The sequence below is a fragment of the Engystomops pustulosus genome, chromosome 7 (assembly GCF_040894005.1).
Source record: "Engystomops pustulosus chromosome 7, aEngPut4.maternal, whole genome shotgun sequence".
Taxonomy (NCBI): domain Eukaryota; kingdom Metazoa; phylum Chordata; class Amphibia; order Anura; family Leptodactylidae; genus Engystomops; species Engystomops pustulosus.
Window position 1 is genome coordinate 3,309,090 of NC_092417.1, and position 21,232 is coordinate 3,330,321.

The window sequence follows — 21,232 nt, forward strand, 5'->3', positions numbered from 1 at the left end:
ACTTTATCTGTTTTCTGGGGCAAATCCTTTTCTCTCCCATATCAGGTGGTACGGCCGTTATATTGACGACCAGCTCCTGATATGGGAGGGAACTGTATTGGATGCAGAAAATTTTGTCAAATATCTGAATTCTAACTACATGAATTTAAAATTCACATTTAATTTACAGGCTAAAACTATCAACTTCTTGGATATCAGCTTAACTGGTACCAATACTGTAGTTCAAATTTCCCCATATGTCAAACCAACGGCATCTAATACCACCCTACTAGCTAGCTCATGCCACCCCAATCATGTTATAAAGAATATCCCTACAGGAGAACTTATCCGCACTAAAAGGAATTGTTCCACATCCTCCCTGTATAAAACAGAGGAGAAAAAGGTTTGGGACAAATTAAAGAAGAGAAAATATCCGGAGTGGATGTTAAAAAGGGCTTCTCATATAGTCCATAATATCCCCCGTTCAGATTTGATTAACATGAATAAAAACAAAAAATCCAAACACAAAAAACAACAACCAATAGTGTTTACTACAACCTACAGTGTTCAGTACAAAGAAATTGAAAAAATTATATATAAAAATCTACCCATCCTGCATACTGATCACGTACTGTCCAAAATTATGCACAACAATATAAAATGTGTAGCTAAAAAGGCTCCGAATCTCAGTAACTTACTGTCACCAAGCCTATATCAATCAAGTCCAGGCCATACCACATGGCTCAGCACTAAAGGCTTCTTCAAATGTGGAGCAGACCGTTGTAAGTGCTGCAGGTATGCGATCCAAAGCAAATTTTTCTCCTCGTACTCTAACGATGCACAACAAGAAATAAAACAATTCATAAACTGTAATACATCATTTGTAATTTATCAGATACAATGCATTTCATGTGGATTAGATTACATAGGCTGTACTACGAACAATCTTAAAACCCGCATTCGTCGACATTTCTCTGATGTCAGTTCAGACAGTGCGGTTAACATTTCCGCAGTATCCAGACATGTTAGGGAACATCATGCCGGAGACTGCAGTGTCCTCAGATGCAGGGGTATTGAAAAAGTAATGAAACCTAAGCGAGGGGGAGATCTTAGGAGGATCCTTTTAAATCGAGAAACGTACTGGATTTTCTCTCTAAAAACTAGGGTCCCTTTTGGATTAAATAAGAAACAAGATTTGATTCATTTTTGCTAAAAATTGCTAACTTATAAAATATATAATAAATATAAAATATTGTTTCTAATATCCTATAATGCTCCCCACGTAATACCACCTCTCTTTTTTGCTTCTTTGATAGAAAAACAATGTAAAGTTACACTTTTTCTTGCAGGTACTAAGGTGATAATTACCACCTGTTTTTCCTTGTTTTTAAACATGTAAAGTTTCTTCTATGTATGTTTACACTTTATGTTTACACTTTATGTTTACACTTTACGCTTTACGCTTTATACAAAAAATCATGGAAAGGGTTAAAAAAACCTTACCCAGAGATCCATGGGATTGAAAGGGCAGGGTTAAATAGCCAGACTGCAGAAAGTTGTGCAGAAGCTATGAATAAGGTTTAATCACCGAAACGCGTAAGCTTTGATGCTATTTTTTATTCCTTATGCTGTGTCATGTATCATTGTACCCTTTTTAATGGATTTCAAATAAAATTTTGCTACTTTTTATCCTAAAACTGACGTCTGATGTCCAGCTGGAAATAGTTCTTTTTCCTATCCCTTTAAGTGGGGCTTGAGGAGAGAGCATACCTGCACACCTATCCCTTTAAGTGGGGCTTGAGGAGAGAGCATACCTGCACACCTATCTCTTTAAGTGGGGCTTGAGGAGAGAGCATACCTGCAGACCTATCCCTTTAAGTGGGGCTTGAGGAGAGAGCATACCTGCAGACCTATCCCTTTAAGTGGGGCTTGAGGAGAGAGCATACCTGCACACCTATCCCTTTAAGTGGGGCTTGAGGAGAGAGCATACCTGCACACCTATCTCTTTAAGTGGGGCTTGAGGAGAGAGCATACCTGCACACCTATCCCTTTAAGTGGGGCTTGAGGAGAGAGCATACCTGCACACCTATCCCTTTAAGTGGGGCTTGAGGAGAGAGCATACCTGCAGACCTATCCCTTTAAGTGGGGCTTGAGGAGAGAGCATACCTGCACACCTATCCCTTTAAGTGGGGCTTGAGGAGAGAGCATACCTGCACACCTATCCCTTTAAGTGGGGCTTGAGGAGAGAGCATACCTGCACACCTATCCCTTTAAGTGGGGCTTGAGGAGAGAGCATACCTGCAAACCTATCCCTTTAAGTGGGGCTTGAGGAGAGAGCATACCTGCACACCTATCCCTTTAAGTGGGGCTTGAGGAGGGAACATAGCTGCACACCTATCCCTTTAAGTGGGGCTTGAGGAGGGAACATAGCTGCACACCTATCCCTTTAACTGGGGCTTCTTTTTTTTCAAAAGCCACATTCTCCAAGTAGGATCCTAAGCAAAAGAAAATTGCCCTGACATTCACCTCCTTCAGCCCGGTGTATATGAGTGCACGTCTTGCGACACAATTCGGTTTTTTAAATTCGGGGGCTTGTCCGAATCATTCGGGTATTTCGAAAACCACGCCCCCTTGTTTTGGCGCACGGAACTCGGCGCCAGTGCGACACAATTTAGACCCGTGCGCCAGAATCCCGGGGCTATTCAGGGAACTTCGGCGCAAATCGGAAATATTCGGGAAACACGTCGGGAAAACGCGAATCGGGCCCTTAGTAAATGACCCCCAGAGTCGTGTGACTACTGACCATAACATCTACCATATTTGAATAGCGCTGAGTGACATTCTGGGCATTATGCTTCCCTTAGTTCTGGGAGGAAAAATGTCGTTTTTTTTACCAGTAATACCCCACAGAATGCTCCGGAAAATCCTGTCCATGATGTGGTGTTGGTCGAGATTGATTATGATCGAGCCACTTTTGATAACTCTCAGGACCCAGCACCTAGTAACACTCCCAGGGATAACATGTTTGTCCCCCTTGTCTCCGCCTCCTACAAGAAGTTCATTGTTCTGGCGGGACACCATGGGATTGCCGGAACCAAATATCTGTTGGTTAAATCTTCCTGGTGGCCATCATGGTCTCTCAAGACTTTGCGGAAGCTTGTGGGGTGTGTGACAGGAGTGAGGTGCCCCGAGATTACTACAGGGATTCCTATAACTTGCAATTCAGTTTGAACTCTAAATTTTGGAGAGGATTCGGTGGGCATTTGGAAATCTCTGTCATTTACACTTATTCTGCAGCTCCTCAACTAAGGTATCGTCGTTCTCCTGTACTTACAAGTTCAATTCCAAGAGCTGTGTATCTCATCCTGTCCTGTGTGATACTGTCTCTAACTAATCCTATATTGTCCTCGACCAAGGACCCTGCAGGTGGTCACCTCTCAGCACCAGCAGACATCGCAGTGCAGGACTCCGGAGCCGTGCAGAGATCCAGGACAATGGATAACATTCTGTCTGGACATGTCATGTAATACTCTTACAGCCTCACATACACGATAGATCATCCTCCACTGCCAGATCCTCACATCCACCCACAATTATACATCAACCACACGACACGGAGGAGAACGGAGAGCGATGTACCATCCTCCATCCACCCACAATTATACATCAACCACACGACACGGAGGAGAACGTAGAGTGATATACCATCCTCCATACACCCCACAGGCAGCATCGTAGTACAAGCACCAGGACCACATCTGGGGGTAACACATGGGACATCGGGGCAGAGAGGAGAATAGGGACCGGATTATGGAAACGTTTTGTAGACAGAAGGGAACCAGTTACAAGTTTAGGGACCTCTAAATGTCCTGGAATCCTCTTATCCTCTTGGATACCAGAGGTCAGACCTTTTATGACTATCGATGACCTCTCCTTAGGAAAAGTATTGATGGCGTCCGACTAGAAGCATCACAAACACAGGGATTAGATATACTTAGGGCCACGTGCGAGGTCTGGACCTATAGTGTTACTAACAATTTACAAACTTTGCATTTCTACAACAAGGACGTCCTCCGACCTATGTCAATGAGGATTCTGCTAAAATGTAACTTTTATTAATCATTTATTTCAACCATAAGGAATATTTTCCCAGTGTGTAGAGACAAACAAAAGAAAAACTAAAAGTTGGAACGGTGGGAAAAGAAGGTGATTTTTCCTTCGGAGCAAAGAGAGGAACGTGAGGAGTTTGAGATGAGTTAACGTTTTAAGTGTGGAATAGGGAGTTAGGAACCCACAGGTAGGTATTGAAGGGTTCGCTATGTTGCACACAGGTAGGTATTGAAGGGTTCGCTATGTTGCACACAGGTAGGTATTGAAGGGTTCGCTATGTTGCACACAGGTAGGTATTGAGGGGTTCGCTATGTTGCACACAGGTAGGTATTGAAGGGTTCGCTATGTTGCACACAGGTAGGTATTGAGGGGTTCGCTATGTTGCACACAGGTAGGTATTGAGGGGTTCGCTATGTTGCACACAGGTAGGTATTGAGGGGTTCGCTTTGTTGCACACAGGTAGGTATTGAAGGGTTCGCTATGTTGCACACAGGTAGGTATTGAAGGGTTCGCTATGTTGCACACAGGTAGGTATAGAAAGGTTCGCTGTGCTGCGTGCGCTCTTTTTAGTATGGTTAGAGGCTACACAGTGATAGATTAGATAGCAAGTCCTGGCCACATCTGTATCAGGGGGAATATGGACTATTAGGAGTGTAATCCACGCTCTCAGACTACCCTCTCACTCCGGGGGGTATTTCCATATAATTTCCCAGGCTGCAGTCACTTGCTATGTGTGCGCAGTGTTTTATAGTGCTATCTTAGCCAGACGTGATAACATGCCATACCCTAAAGGTGGATCTATGCTAAACACTAGCTTTCTGTTTGGAGACACACATTGCGTTCGCTCCCTTGGGTGTTTTTCCAGTTATTGCTACTATTCAATGCCTCGATTTTCTGACATTGCTAATAACTATCTAATCCATGAACACCACTCAATCTAAAATCAACACACATTCAGACAGCCCCCCCGACATGTTTCGCCATGAGATGGCGTCTTCAGGGGGTAACGGGGCTGATCTGAGGCTTACCCCCTGAAGAATGTGTGTCTCCAAACAGAAAGCTAGTGTTTAGCATAGATCCACCTTTAGGGTATGGCATGTTATCACGTCTGGCTAAGATAGCACTATAAAACACTGCGCACACATAGCAAGTGACTGCAGCCTGGGAAATTATATGGAAATACCCCCCGGAGTGAGAGGGTAGTCTGAGAGCGTGGATTTACACTCCTAATAGTCCATATTCCCCCTGATACAGATGTGGCCAAGACTTGCTATCTAATCTATCACTGTGTAGCCTCTAACAATACTAAAAAGAGTGCCCGCAGCACAGCGAACCTTTCTATACCTACCTGTGTGCAACAAAGCGAACCCCTCAATACCTACCTGTGTGCAACATAGCGAAACCCCTCAATACCTACCTGTGTGCAACATAGCGAAACCCCTCAATACCTACCTGTGGGTTCCTAACTCCCTATTCCACACTTAAAACGTTAACTCATCTCAAACTCCTCACGTTCCTCTCCTTGCTCCGAAGGAAAAATCTACTTCTTTTCCCACCGTTCCAACTTTTAGTTTTTCTTTTGTTTCTACACACTGGGAAAATATTCCTTAAGGTTGAAATAAATGATAAATAAAAGTTACATTTTATCAGAATCCTCATTGACATAGGTCGGAGGACGTCCTTGTTTGCAGAAATGCAAAGTTTGTAAATCGACTAGAAGCATCACACACATCAGTAGTTTTCTGGATTTCACCATAATTGGGGTCTAATGGATCACAGTGTAACCGCTCTGTCCGTGCAATGCATCTGAGGAGGCGCCGATTGTGTCCTTACGTCTCTCTTGTACATTGTCAGTGTGAACACGGGCTTGGGATTGCTGATTTTGTATTGAATGGCACCACACACTAATCTCCTTATGCAGCTCTGCTCCGGCTCATCAACAGTTAACCCGCTGTGACAGACAGAGCTTTGCTCCAATCATTCCTGGGGCCAGGACTCTGGTATCACATAAATCATCTGCTCATAGTTCAGCACTGACTATAGATTTGTTGTGACATTAGCTCGTCCTGTCCTGTCTTCTTCTCTGTGTTTTGCACTTTAGCGCATGAAGGGAATGTCACCTAGTTGTCCTCTTACTGTTTAGGGTATGTGAGGCAAACAGGTAGGGAAAGCTGGGCTCTGGGTTTAGCATCAGGACCCACAAGCTGTGTCATTACTCCGTTCCCAGACCCTGCGTTACAGTAACAACTGATAATTGACAACAACGGATCCACAACAGGTTCTCTGGTGACCCGAGAGTCTCAGCTTTCAGGACATGGTGGTCCTCCATGTTGGAGTAGTGTCCTCCATCCTGCAGCGGGTGGTCTCCATGGAGGAGAGGGTCAGAGGGTCTTCTTGTAGGGATCACAGGTAGAAGCTGATGACTCTGTGTCATGATTCACTGCTGCGGGGATTAGACTGCAGCAGGGGATGGAGGTTCTTCATTGTGATCAGAGGGCAGTGACTTACAGATCTGATATTGAATTATTCAGGCAGGGCGTGACCCCATGGCCCGGCTGATAGCTAGGTCCCTACAGGACGGGGAGGTGCAGGGTGTCACCTGGGTCCTCCGGTGTTTATAACATGAGGACACCCTCCCTGCTCAGCACTCTGCTGCCTCTGCCTCACCTGCTCCACGTAGACCTGCAGATACCTGCACAGGTAAGTCGCTCATGTCCCGGTCCTGGGGTGGGGGGTGCTGCAGTCATATCATCTATAGACGCTGAGGGATCTGCACCAAACTGCAGCAGCAGACGGGGAGACAACTGGTTATTCTTTTCCATAGTAAAATCTCGATAATAACTGATCATGAAAATCCCCTGTAATCACTGAGCAGTGCCGAGACCCTCTGCGTCCTCTGCACCCCGACCCCCAACTTACCTCCATCTTATCTCTATATCCGACCTTAACTGAGACCCTCTACATGCTCTGCCCCCCGACCCCCAACTTACCTCCATTTTATCTCTATATCCGACCTTAACTGAGACCCTCTACATGCTCTGCCCCCCGACCCCCAACTTACCTCCATCTTATCTCTTATCCGACCTTAAACCAGGACTTCTGCATCCTCTGCCCCCCCGACAGCCCCCATATTATCTCTTATCTGACCTTAACCGAGACCCTCAGCATCCTCTGCCCCCCGACAGCCCCCATATTATCTCTTATCTGACCTTAACTGAGACCCTCTACATCCTCTGCCTCACGACCCCCCATATTATCTCTTATCCGACCTTAACTGAGACCCTCTGCGTCCTCTGCGTTCTAGCGAAAAGGATAATTTGAACTTTTAGTTTTATATATTTTTTTACTGTATTTCTAGACTCCCTGGGGTACTTTAACCCTAGGGAGTCTGATCACTTATACAATATACTGCAGCAGGATTGCAGTGTACTGTACATTGACTGGATGTGTGGACCCTGTGTTAGGGTTCAAGCTGTCATAGCAACACATCAGAGGGGGCGCCACCCAGATCCCAGATGGGGGCACCCATGTGTTACCATCACTTGAGTGCCGCCATCGCGTTTCTTGTACTTGCCTGACATTTGATGCAGTTTTGTGACATGTAGGAAAGGGAATAAGAAGGCATAAACCACCTGCAGCGACATCGGCCGTTATGGTGGGTAATAATGAATGACGATGCAGAACTCATGTTACTACTTACATAATGCGGGTGGATTATTACACCATATTTTCTGATGCATCAACAGCACAAGCGCACGGTGGAAGGGTTTCTCCCGATTGATGATGGGTTTCGACCCAAGTTCTTGGGTTTCTATCCCCTCCTGTATCATCTCTATCTGCCGTATCCTGTATCTTCTATCCCCCCCCCTGTGTCATCTCTATCTGATGTATCCTGTATCTTCTATCCCCCCCCCGTATCATCTCTATCTGCCGTATCCTGTATCTTCTATCCCCCCCCCCGTATCATCTCTATCTGCTGTATCCTGTATCTTCTATCCCCCCCTGTATCATCTCTATCTGCTGTATCCTGTATCTTCTATCCCCCCCCCCGTATCATCTCTATCTGCCGTATCCTGTATCTTCTACCCCCCCCTGTATCATCTCTATCTGCTGTATCCTGTATCTTCTATCCCCCCTGTATCATCTCTATCTGCCGTATCCTGTATCTTCTATCCCCCCCTGTATCATCTCTATCTGCTGTATCCTGTATCTTCTATCCCCCCCCCCGTATCATCTCTATCTGCTGTATCCTGTATCTTCTATCCCCCCCCGTATCATCTCTATCTGCCGTATCCTGTATCTTCTATCCCCCCCTGTATCATCTCTATCTGCTGTATCCTGCATCTTCTATCCCCCCCTGTATCATCTCTATCTGCTGTATCCTGTATCTTCTATCCCCCCCCCCCCGTATCATCTCTATCTGCTGTATCCTGTATCTTCTATCCCCCCCTGTATCATCTCTATCTGCTGTATCCTGTATCTTCTATCCCCCCCTGTATCATCTCTATCTGCCGTATCCTGTATCTTCTATCCCCCCCCCCCGTATCATCTCTATCTGCTGTATCCTGTATCTTCTATCCCCCCCTGTATCATCTCTATCTGCTGTATCCTGTATCTTCTATCCCCCCCCCCGTATCATCTCTATCTGCCGTATCCTGTATCTTCTACCCCCCCTGTATCATCTCTATCTGCTGTATCCTGTATCTTCTATCCCCCCTGTATCATCTCTATCTGCCGTATCCTGTATCTTCTATCCCCCCCTGTATCATCTCTATCTGCTGTATCCTTTATCTTCTATCCCCCCCCCTGTGTCATCTCTATCTGATGTATCCTGTATCTTCTATCCCCCCCCCCCGTATCATCTCTATCTGCTGTATCCTGTATCTTCTATCCCCCCCCCGTATCATCTCTATCTGCCGTATCCTGTATCTTCTATCCCCCCCTGTATCATCTCTATCTGCTGTATCCTGTATCTTCTATCCCCCCCCCGTATCATCTCTATCTGCCGTATCCTGTATCTTCTACCCCCCCCTGTATCATCTCTATCTGCTGTATCCTGTATCTTCTATCCCCCCCTGTATCATCTCTATCTGCTGTATCCTGTATCTTCTATCCCCCCCTGTATCATCTCTATCTGCTGTATCCTGTATCTTCTATCCCCCCCTGTATCATCTCTATCTGCTGTATCCTGTATCTTCTATCCCCCCCTGTATCATCTCTATCTGCCGTATCCTGTATCTTCTATCCCCCCCAGTATCATCTCTATCTGCTGTATCCTGTATCTTCTATCTCCCCCTGTATCATCTCTATCTGCCGTATCCTGTATCTTCTATCCCCCCTGTATCATCTCTATCTGCCGTATCCTGTATCTTCTACCCCCCCCTGTATCATCTCTATCTGCTGTATCCTGTATCTTCTATCCCCCCTGTATCATCTCTATCTGCTGTATCCTGTATCTTCTATCCCCCCCTGTATCATCTCTATCTGCCGTATCCTGTATCTTCTATCCCCCCTGTATCATCTCTATCTGCCGTATCCTGTATCTTCTACCCCCCCCTGTATCATCTCTATCTGCTGTATCCTGTATCTTCTATCCCCCCTGTATCATCTCTATCTGCTGTATACTGTATCTTCTATCCCCCCCTGTATCATCTCTATCTGCCGTATCCTGTATCTTCTATCCCCCCCGTATCATCTCTATCTGCCGTATCCTGTATCTTCTATCCCCCCCCCCTGTATCATCTCTATCTGCCGTATCCTGTATCTTCTATCCCCCCCTGTATCATCTCTATCTGCCGTATCCTGTATCTTCTATCCCCCCCTGTATCATCTCTATCTGCCGTATCCTGTATCTTCTATCCCCCCCCTGTATCATCTCTATCTGCCGTATCCTGTATCTTCTATCCCCCCCTGTATCATCTCTATCTGCCGTATCCTGTATCTTCTATCCCCCCCTGTATCATCTCTATCTGCCGTATCCTGTATCTTCTACCCCCCCGGTATCATCTCTATCTGCTGTATCCTGTATCTTCTATCCCCCCCTGTATCATCTCTATCTGCCGTATCCTGTATCTTCTATCCCCCCCGTATCATCTCTATCTGCCGTATCCTGTATCTTCTATCCCCCCCGTATCATCTCTATCTGCCGTATCCTGTATCTTCTATCCCCCCTGTATCATCTCTATCTGCCGTATCCTGTATCTTTTATCCCCCCCTGTATCATCTCTATCTGCCGTATCCTGTATCTTCTATCCCCCCCTGTATCATCTCTATCTGCTGTATCCTGTATCTTCTATCCCCCCCTGTATCATCTCTATCTGCCGTATCCTGTATCTTCTATCCCCCCCCTGTATCATCTCTATCTGCCGTATCCTGTATCTTCTATCCCCCCCTGTATCATCTCTATCTGCCGTATCCTGTATCTTCTATCCCCCCCCTGTATCATCTCTATCTGCCGTATCCTGTATCCTTTATCCCCCCCTGTATCATCTCTATCTGCCGTATCCTGTATCTTCTATCCCCCCCTGTATCATCTCTATCTGCCGTATCCTGTATCTTCTATCCCCCCCCTGTATCATCTCTATCTGCCGTATCCTGTATCTTCTATCCCCCCCTGTATCATCTCTATCTGCTGTATCCTGTATCTTCTATCCCCCCCTGTATCATCTCTATCTGCCGTATCCTGTATCTTCTATCCCCCCCTGTATCATCTCTATCTGCTGTATCCTGTATCCTTTATCCCCCCCTGTATCATCTCTATCTGCCGTATCCTGTATCTTCTATCCCCCTCTGTATCATCTCTATCTGCCGTATCCTGTATCTTCTATCCCCCCCCTGTATCATCTCTATCTGCCGTATCCTGTATCTTCTATCCCCCCCTGTATCATCTCTATCTGCTGTATCCTGTATCTTCTATCCCCCCCTGTATCATCTCTATCTGCCGTATCCTGTATCTTCTATCCCCCCCTGTATCATCTCTATCTGCCGTATCCTGTATCTTCTATCCCCCCCTGTATCATCTCTATCTGCTGTATCCTGTATCTTCTATCCCCCCCTGTATAATCTCTATCTGCCGTATCCTGTATCTTCTATCCCCCCCTGTATCATCTCTATCTGCTGTATCCTGTATCTTCTATCCTCCCCCTGTATCATCTCTATCTGCCGTATCCTGTATCTTCTATCCCCCCTGTATCATCTCTATCTGCCATATCCTGTATCTTCTATCCCCCCAGTATCATCTCTATCTGCCGTATCCTGTATCTTCTATCCCCCCCTGTATCATCTCTATCTGCCGTATCCTGTATCTTCTATCCCCCCTGTATCATCTCTATCTGCTGTATCCTGTATCTTCTATCCCCCCCTGTATCATCTCTATCTGCCATATCCTGTATCTTCTACCCCCCCCTGTATCATCTCTATCTGCTGTATCCTGGATCTTCTTTCCCCCCCTGTATCATCTCTATCTGCTGTATCCTGTATCTTCTATCCCCCCTGTATCATCTCTATCTGCCATATCCTGTATCTTCTATCCCCCCCCTGTATCATCTCTATCTGCCGTATCCTGTATCTTCTATCCCCCCTGTATCATCTCTATCTGCTGTATCCTGTATCCTCTATCCCCCCCTGTATAATCTCTATCTGCCGTATCCTGTATCTTCTATCCCCCCCTGTATCATCTCTATCTGCCGTATCCTGTATCTTCTATCCCCCCCTGTATCATCTCTATCTGCCGTATCCTGTATCTTCTATCCCCCCCTGTATAATCTCTATCTGCCGTATCCTGTATCTTCTATCCCCCCCCTGTATCATCTCTATCTGCCGTATCCTGTATCCTCTATCCCCCCCTGTATCATCTCTATCTGCCGTATCCTGTATCTTCTATCCCCCCCTGTATCATCTCTATCTGCTGTATCCTGTATCTTCTATCCCCCCCTGTATCATCTCTATCTGCCGTATCCTGTATCTTCTATCCCCCCTGTATCATCTCTATCTGCCGTATCCTGTATCTTCTATCCCACCCTGTATAATCTCTATCTGCCGTATCCTGTATCTTCTATCCCCCCCTGTATCATCTCTATCTGCTGTATCCTGTATATTCTATCCTCCCCCTGTATCATCTCTATCTGCTGTATCCTGTATCTTCTATCCCCCCTGTATAATCTCTATCTGCTGTATCCTGTATCTTCTATCCCCCCCTGTATCATCTCTATCTGCTGTATCCTGTATATTCTATCCTCCCCCTGTATCATCTCTATCTGCTGTATCCTGTATCCTCTATCCCCCCCTGTATAATCTCTATCTGCCGTATCCTGTATCTTCTATCCCCCCCTGTATCATCTCTATCTGCTGTATCCTGTATCTTCTATCCCCCCCTGTATAATCTCTATCTGCCGTATCCTGTATCTTCTATCCCCCTGTATCATCTCTATCTGCTGTATCCTGTATCTTCTATCCCTCCTGTATAATCTCTATCTACCGTATCCTGTATCTTCTATCCCCCTGTATCATCTCTATCTGCCGTATCCTGTATCTTCTATCCCCCCCTGTATCATCTCTATCTGCTGTATCCTGTATCTTCTATCCCCCCCTGTATCATCTCTATCTGCCGTATCCTGTATCTTCTATCCCTCCCAGTATCATCTCTATCTGCTGTATCCTGTATCTTCTATCCCCCCCTGTATCATCTCTATCTGCCGTATCCTGTATCTTCTATCCCCCCCTGTATCATCTCTATCTGCCGTATCCTGTATCTTCTATCCCCCCCTGTATCATCTCTATCTGCTGTATCCTGTATCTTCTATCCCCCCTGTATCATCTCTATCTGCTGTATCCTGTATCTTCTATCCCCCCTGTATCATCTCTATCTGCTGTATCCTGTATCTTCTATCCCCCCTGTATCATCTCTATCTGCCATATCCTGTATCTTCTATCCCCCCCTTTATCATCTCTATCTGCCGTATCCTGTATCTTCTATCCCCCCCTGTATCATCTCTTTCTGCTGTATCCTGTATCTTCTATCCTCCCCCTGTATCATCTCTATCTGCCGTATCCTGTATCTTCTATCCTCCCCCTGTATCATCTCTATCTGCCGTATCCTGTATCTTCTATCCCCCCCTGTATCATCTCTATCTGCCGTATCCTGTATCTTCTATCCCCCCTGTATCATCTCTATCTGCTGTATCCTGTATCTTCTATCCCCCCCGTATAATCTCTATCTGCTGTATCCTGTATCTCCTATCCCCCCTGTATCATCTCTATCTGCTATATCCTGTATCTTCTATCCCCCCCGTATAATCTCTATCTGCCGTATCCTGTATCTTCTATCCCCCCCGTATAATCTCTATCTGCCGTATCCAGTATCCTCTATCCCCCCTGTATCATCTCTATCTGCTGTATCCTGTATCTTCTATCCCCCCCTGTATCATCTCTATCTGCCGTATCCTGTATCTTCTATCCCCCCCTGTATCATCTCTATCTGCCGTATCCTGTATCTTCTATCCCCACCTGTATCATCTGTATCTGCCGTATCCTGTATCTTCTACCCCCCCCTGTATCATCTCTATCTGCCGTATCCTGTATCTTCTATCCCCCCCTGTATCATCTCTATCTGCTGTATCCTGTATCTTCTATCCCCCCCTGTATCATCTCTATCTGCCGTATCCTGTATCTTCTATGCCCCCTGTATCATCTCTATCTGCTGTATCCTGTATCTTCTATCCCCCCCTGTATCATCTCTATCTGCCGTATCCTGTATCTTCTATCCCCCCCTGTATCATCTCTATCTGCTGTATCCTGTATCTTCTATCCCCCCCTGTATCATCTCTATCTGCCGTATCCTGTATCTTCTATCCCCCACCTGTATCATCTCTATCTGCCGTATCCTGTATGTTCTATCCCCCCCTGTATCATCTCTATCTGCCGTATCCTGTATCTTCTACCCCCCTCTGTATCATCTCTATCTGCCGTATCCTGTATCTTCTACCCCCCCCCCTGTATCATCTCTATCTGCCGTATCCTGTATCTTCTATACCCCCCTGTATAATCTCTATCTGCTGTATCCTGTATCTTCTATCCCCCCTGTATCATCTCTATCTGCCGTATCCTGTATCTTCTACCCCCCTCTGTATCATCTCTATCTGCCGTATCCTGTATCTTCTACCCCCCCCCCCCTGTATCATCTCTATCTGCCGTATCCTGTATCTTCTATACCCCCCTGTATAATCTCTATCTGCCGTATCCTGTATCTTCTATCCCCCCCTGTATCATCTCTATCTGCTGTATCCTGTATCTTCTATCCCCCCCTGTATCATCTCTATCTGCTGTATCCTTTATCTTCTACCCCCCCTGTATCATCTCTATCTGCTGTATCCTGTATCTTCTATCCCCCCCTGTATCATCTCTATCTGCTGTATCCTGTATCTTCTATCCCTCCTGTATAATCTCTATCTGCCGTATCCTGTATCTTCTATCCCCCCCTGTATCATCTCTATCTGCCGTATCCTGTATCTTCTACCCCCCCCCCTGTATCATCTCTATCTGCCGTATCCTGTATCTTCTATACCCCCCTGTATAATCTCTATCTGCTGTATCCTGTATCTTCTATCCCCCCTGTATCATCTCTATCTGCCGTATCCTGTATCTTCTACCCCCCTCTGTATCATCTCTATCTGCCGTATCCTGTATCTTCTACCCCCCCCCCTGTATCATCTCTATCTGCCGTATCCTGTATCTTCTATACCCCCCTGTATAATCTCTATCTGCCGTATCCTGTATCTTCTATCCCCCCCTGTATCATCTCTATCTGCTGTATCCTGTATCTTCTATCCCCCCCTGTATCATCTCTATCTGCTGTATCCTTTATCTTCTACCCCCCCTGTATCATCTCTATCTGCTGTATCCTGTATCTTCTATCCCCCCCTGTATCATCTCTATCTGCTGTATCCTGTATCTTCTATCCCTCCTGTATAATCTCTATCTGCCGTATCCTGTATCTTCTATCCCCCCCTGTATCATCTCTATCTGCCGTATCCTGTATCTTCTATCCCCCCCTGTATCATCTCTATCTGCTGTATCCTGTATCTTCTATCCCCCCCTGTATCATCTCTATCTGCCGTATCTTGTATCTTCTATCCCCACCTGTATCATCTCTATCTGCCGTATCCTGTATCTTCTATCCCCCCCTGTATCATCTCTATCTGCTGTATCCTGTATCTTCTATCCCCCCCCTGTATCATCTCTATCTGCCGTATCCTGTATCTTCTATCCCCACCTGTATCATCTCTATCAGCCGTATCCTGTATCTTCTATCCCCCCCTGTATCATCTCTATCTGCTGTATCCTGTATCTTCTATCCCCACCTGTATCATCTCTATCTGCCGTATCCTGTATCTTCTATCCCCCCCTGTATCATCTCTATCTGCTGTATCCTGTATCTTCTATCCCCCCCTGTATCATCTCTATCTGCCGTATCCTGTATCTTCTATCCCCACCTGTATCATCTCTATCAGCCGTATCCTGTATCTTCTATCCCCTCCTGTATCATCTCTATCTGCTGTATCCTGTATCTTCTATCCCCCCCTGTATCATCTCTATCTGCCGTATCCTGTATCTTCTACCCCCCCCTGTATCATCTCTATCTGCCGTATCCTGTATCTTCTATCCCCACCTGTATCATCTCTATCTGCCGTATCCTGTATCTTCTATCCTCCCCCTGTATCTTCTCTATCTGCCGTATCCTGTATCTTCTATCCCCCCCTGTATCATCTCTATCTGCCGTATCCTGTATCTTCTATCCCCCCTGTATCATCTCTATCTGCTGTATCCTGTATCTTCTATCCCCCCCTGTATCATCTCTATCTGCCGTATCCTGTATCTTCTATCCCCCCCTGTATCATCTCTATCTGCTGTATCCTGTATCTTCTATCCCCACCTGTATCATCTCTATCTGCCGTATCCTGTATCTTCTATCCCCACCTGTATCATCTCTATCTGCCGTATCCTGTATCTTCTATGCCCCTGTATCATCTCTATCTGCTGTATCCTGTATCTTCTATCCCCCCCCAGTATCATCTCTATCTGCCGTATCCTGTATCTTCTATCCCCCCCCTGTATCATCTCTATCTGCTGTATCCTGTATCTTCTATCCCCCCAGTATCATCTCTATCTGCTGTATCCTGTATCTTCTATCCCCCCAGTATCATCTCTATCTGCCGTATCCTGTATCTTCTATCCCCCCATGTATCATCTCTATCTGCCGTGTCCTGTATCTTCTATCCCCCCCCTGTATCATCTCTATCTGCTGTATCCTGTATCTTCTATCCCCCCCTGTATCATCTCTATCTGCCGTGTCCTGTATCTTCTATCCCCCCCCTGTATCATCTCTATCTGCCGTATCCTGTATCTTCTATCCCCCCCCCTGTATCATCTATATCTGCCGTATCCTGTATTTTCTATCCCCCCCTGTATCATCTCTATCTGCCTTATCCTGTATCTTCTATCCCCCCCTGTATCATCTCTATCTGCCGTATCCTGTATCTTCTATCCCCCCCCGTATCATCTCTATCTGCTGTATCCTGTATCTTCTATCCCCCCCCCTGTATCATCTCTATCTGCCGTATCCTGTATCTTCTATCCCCCCCTGTATCATCTCTATCTGCTGTATCCTGTATCTTCTATCCCCCCCTGTATCATCTCTATCTGCTGTATCCTGTATCTTCTATCCCCCCCTCCTGTATCATCTCTATCTGCCGTATCCTGTATCTTCTATCCCCTCCCTTATAATCTCTATCTGCCGTATCCTGTATCTTCTATCCCCCCCCTGTATCATCTCTATCTGCCGTATCCTGTATCTTCTATCCCCCCCCCTGTATCATCTATTTCTGCCGTATCCTGTATTTTCTATCCCCCCCCTGTATCATCTCTATCTGCCGTATCCTGTATCTTCTATCCCCCCCTCTGTATCATCTCTATCTGCCGTATCCTGCATCTTCTATCCCCCCCCTGTATCATCTCTATCTGCTGTATCCTGTATCTTCTATCCCCCCCTGTATCATCTCTATCTGCCGTATCCTGTATCTTCTACCCCCCCCTGTATCAACTCTATCTGCCGTATCCTGTATCTTCTATCCCCCCCTGTATCATCTCTATCTGCCGTATCCTGTATCTTCTATCCCCCCTGTATCATCTCTATCTGCTGTATCCTGTATCTTCTATCCCCCCCAGTATCATCTCTATCTGCCGTATCCTGTATCTTCTATCCCCCCCTGTATCATCTCTATCTGCTGTATCCTGTATCTTCTATCCCCTCCTGTATCATCTCTATCTGCCGTATCCTGTATCTTCTATCCCCCCCCTGTATCATCTCTATCTGCCGTATCCTGTATCTTCTATCCCCCCCCTGTATCATCTCTATCTGCCGTATCCTGTATCTTCTATCCCCCCCCTGTATCATCTCTATCTGCCGTATCCTGTATCTTCTATCCCCCCCCCTGTATCATCTATATCTGCCGTATCCTGTATTTTCTATCCCCCCCTGTATCATCTCTATCTGCCTTATCCTGTATCTTCTATCCCCCCCTGTATCATCTCTATCTGCCGTATCCTGTATCTTCTATCCCCCCCTGTATCATCTCTATCTGCCGTATCCTGTATCTTCTATCCCCCCCACCTGTATCATCTCTATCTGCCGTATTCTGTATCTTCTATCCCCCCCTGTATCATCTCTATCTGCCGTATCCTGTATCTTCTATCCCCCCATGTATAATCTCTATCTGCCGTATCCTGTATCTTCTATCCCCCCCAGTATCATCTCTATCTGCCGTATCCTGTATCTTCTATCCCCCACCTGTATCATCTCTATCTGCCGTATCCTGTATCTTCTATCCCCCCCAGTATCATCTCTATCTGCCGTATGCTGTATCTTCTATCCCCCACCTGTATCATCTCTATCTGCTGTATCCTGTATCTTCTATCCCCCCCTGTATCATCTCTATCTGCCGCATCCTGTATCTTCTATCCCCCACCCTGTATCATCTCTATCTGCCGTATCCTGTATCTTCTATCCCCCCCCCCTGTATCATCTCTATCTGCTGTATCCTGTATCCTCTATCCCCCCAGTATCATCTCTATCTGCTGTATCCTGTATCTTTTATCCCCCCCCTTTATCATCTCTATCTGCTGTATCCTGTATCTTCTATCCCCCACCTGTATCATCTCTATCTGCTGTATCCTGTATCTTCTATCCCCCCTGTATCATCTCTATCTGCTGTATCCTATATCTTCTATCCCCCCCTGTATCATCTCTATCTGCCGTATCCTGTATCTTCTATCCCCCCCTGTATCATCTCTATCTGCCGTATCCTGTATCTTCTACCCCCCCCGGTATCATCTCTATCTGCTGTATCCTGTATCTTCTATCCCCCCCTGTATCATCTCTATCTGCCGTATCCTGTATCTTCTATCCCCCCACCTGTATAATCTCTATCTGCCGTATCCTGTATCTTCTATCCCCCCCTGTATCATCTCTATCTGCCGTATCCTGTATCTTCTATCCCCCCCTGTATAATCTCTATCTGCCGTATCCTGTATCTTCTACCCCCCCCTGTATCATCTCTATCTGCTGTATCCTGTATCTTCTATCCTCCCCCTGTATCATCTCTATCTGCCGTATCCTGTATCCTCTATCCCCCCCTGTATCATCTCTATCTGCCGTATCCTGTATCTTCTATCCTCCCCCCCTGTATCATCTCTATCTGCCATATCCTGTATCTTCTACCCCCCCCTGTATCATCTCTATCTGCCGTATCCTGTATCTTCTATCCCCCCCTGTATCATCTCTATCTGCCGTATCCTGTATCTTCTATCCCCCCCTGTATCATCTCTATCTGCCGTATCCTGTATCTTCTATCCTCCCCCTGTATCTTCTCTATCTGCCGTATCCTGTATCTTCTATCCCCCCCTGTATAATCTCTATCTGCCGTATCCTGTATCTTCTATCCCCCCTGTATAATCTCTATCTGCTGTATCCTGTATCTTCTATCCCCTCCTGTATCATCTCTATCTGCCGTATCCTGTATCTTCTATCCCCCCCAGTATCATCTCTATCTGCCGTATCCTGTATCTTCTATCCCCCCCTGTATCATCTCTATCTGCTGTATCCTGTATCTTCTATCCCCCCCTGTATCATCTCTATCTGCCGTATCCTGTATCTTCTATCCCCCCCTGTATCATCTCTATCTGCTGTATCCTGTATCTTCTATCCCCCCTGTATAATCTCTATCTGCTGTATCCTGTATCTTCTATCCCCTCCTGTATCATCTCTATCTGCCGTATCCTGTATCTTCTATCCCCCCCTGTATCATCTCTATCTGCTGTATCCTGTATCTTCTATCCCCCCCTGTATCATCTCTATCTGCCGTATCCTGTATCTTCTATCCCCCACCTGTATCATCTCTATCTGCTGTAGCCTGTATCTTCTATCCCCCCCCCTGTATCATCTCTATCTGCCGTATCCTGTATCTTCTATCCCCCCCTGTATCATCTCTATCTGCCGTATAATGTATGTGCTATCCCCCCCTGTATCATCTCTATCTGCTGTATCCTGTATCTTCTATCCCCCCCTGTATCATCTCTATCTGCTGTATCTTCTATCCCCCCCTGTATCATCTCTATCTGCCGTATCCTGTATCTTCTATCCCCCCCTGTATCATCTCTATCTGCTGTATCCTGTATCTTCTATCCCCCCCTGTATCATCTCTATCTGCCGTATCCTGTATCTTCTATCCCCCCCTGTATCATCTCTATCTGCTGTATCCTGTATCTTCTATCCCCCCTGTATAATCTCTATCTGCTGTATCCTGTATCTTCTATCCCCTCCTGTATCATCTCTATCTGCCGTATCCTGTATCTTCTATCCCCCCCTGTATCAGCTCTATCTGCTGTATCCTGTATCTTCTATCCCCCCCTGTATCATCTCTATCTGCCGTATCCTGTATCTTCTATCCCCCACCTGTATCATCTCTATCTGCTGTAGCCTGTATCTTCTATCCCCCCCCTGTATCATCTCTATCTGCCGTATCCTGTATCTTCTATCCCCCCCTGTATCATCTCTATCTGCCGTATAATGTATGTGCTATCCCCCCCTGTATCATCTCTATCTGCTGTATCCTGTATCTTCTATCCCCCCCTGTATCATCTCTATCTGCTGTATCTTCTATCCCCCCCTGTATCATCTCTATCTGCCGTATCCTGTATCTTCTATCCCCCCTTGTATCATCTCTATCTGCCGTATCCTGTATCTTCTATCCCCCCCTGTATCATCTCTATCTGCTGTATCCTGTATCTTCTATCCCCCCTGTATCATCTCTATCTGCCGTATCCTGCATCTTCTATCCCCCCCTGTATTATCTCGATCTGCCGTATCCTGTATCTTCTATCCCCCCCTGTATCATCTCTATCTGCCGTATCCTGTATCTTCTATCCCCCCCTGTATCATCTCTATCTGCTGTATCCTGTATCTTCTATCCCCCCCTCCTGTATCATCTCTATCTGCCGTATCCTGTATCTTCTATCCCCTCCTGTATAATCTCTATCTGCCGTATCCTGTATCTTCTATCCCCCCCCTGTATCATCTCTATCTGCCGTATCCTGTATCTTCTATCCCCCCCCCTGTATCATCTATTTCTGCCGTATCCTGTATTTTCTATCCCCCCCCTGTATCATCTCTATCTGCCGTATCCTGTATCTTCTATCCCCCCCTCTGTATCATCTCTATCTGCCGTATCCTGCATCTTCTATCCCCCCCTGTATCATCTCTATCTGCTGTATCCTGTATCTTCTATCCCTCCCCCTGTATCATCTCTATCTGCCGTATCCTGTATCTTCTATCCTCCCCCTGTATCTTCTCTATCTGCCGTATCCTGTATCTTCTATCCCCCCCTGTATTATCTCTATCTGCCGTATCCTGTATCCTCTATGCCCCCCTGTATCATCTCTATCTGCCGTATTCTGTATCTTCTATCCCCCCCCAGTATCATCTCTATCTGCCGTATCCTGTATCTTCTATCCCCCCCCGTATCATCTCTATCTGCTGTATCCTGTATCTTCTATCCCCCCCCCTGTATCATCTCTATCTGCCGTATCCTGT

The 21,232-nt window shown here is 46.1% G+C and overlaps 1 protein-coding gene across 1 annotated transcript in view; it reads left to right on the forward strand.

Annotated features, from left to right (window-relative positions):
- The first annotated feature begins 6,649 nt into the window (after positions 1-6,649).
- The window catches only part of LOC140069129 (protein S100-A1-like), a 47,971-nt gene continuing 33,388 nt past the window's right edge, over positions 6,650-21,232 (forward strand). The window contains exon 1 of the mRNA XM_072114492.1: positions 6,650-6,789. The gene's annotated coding sequence lies outside the window, so the exon portion shown is untranslated. The remainder of the gene's footprint in view (positions 6,790-21,232) is intronic.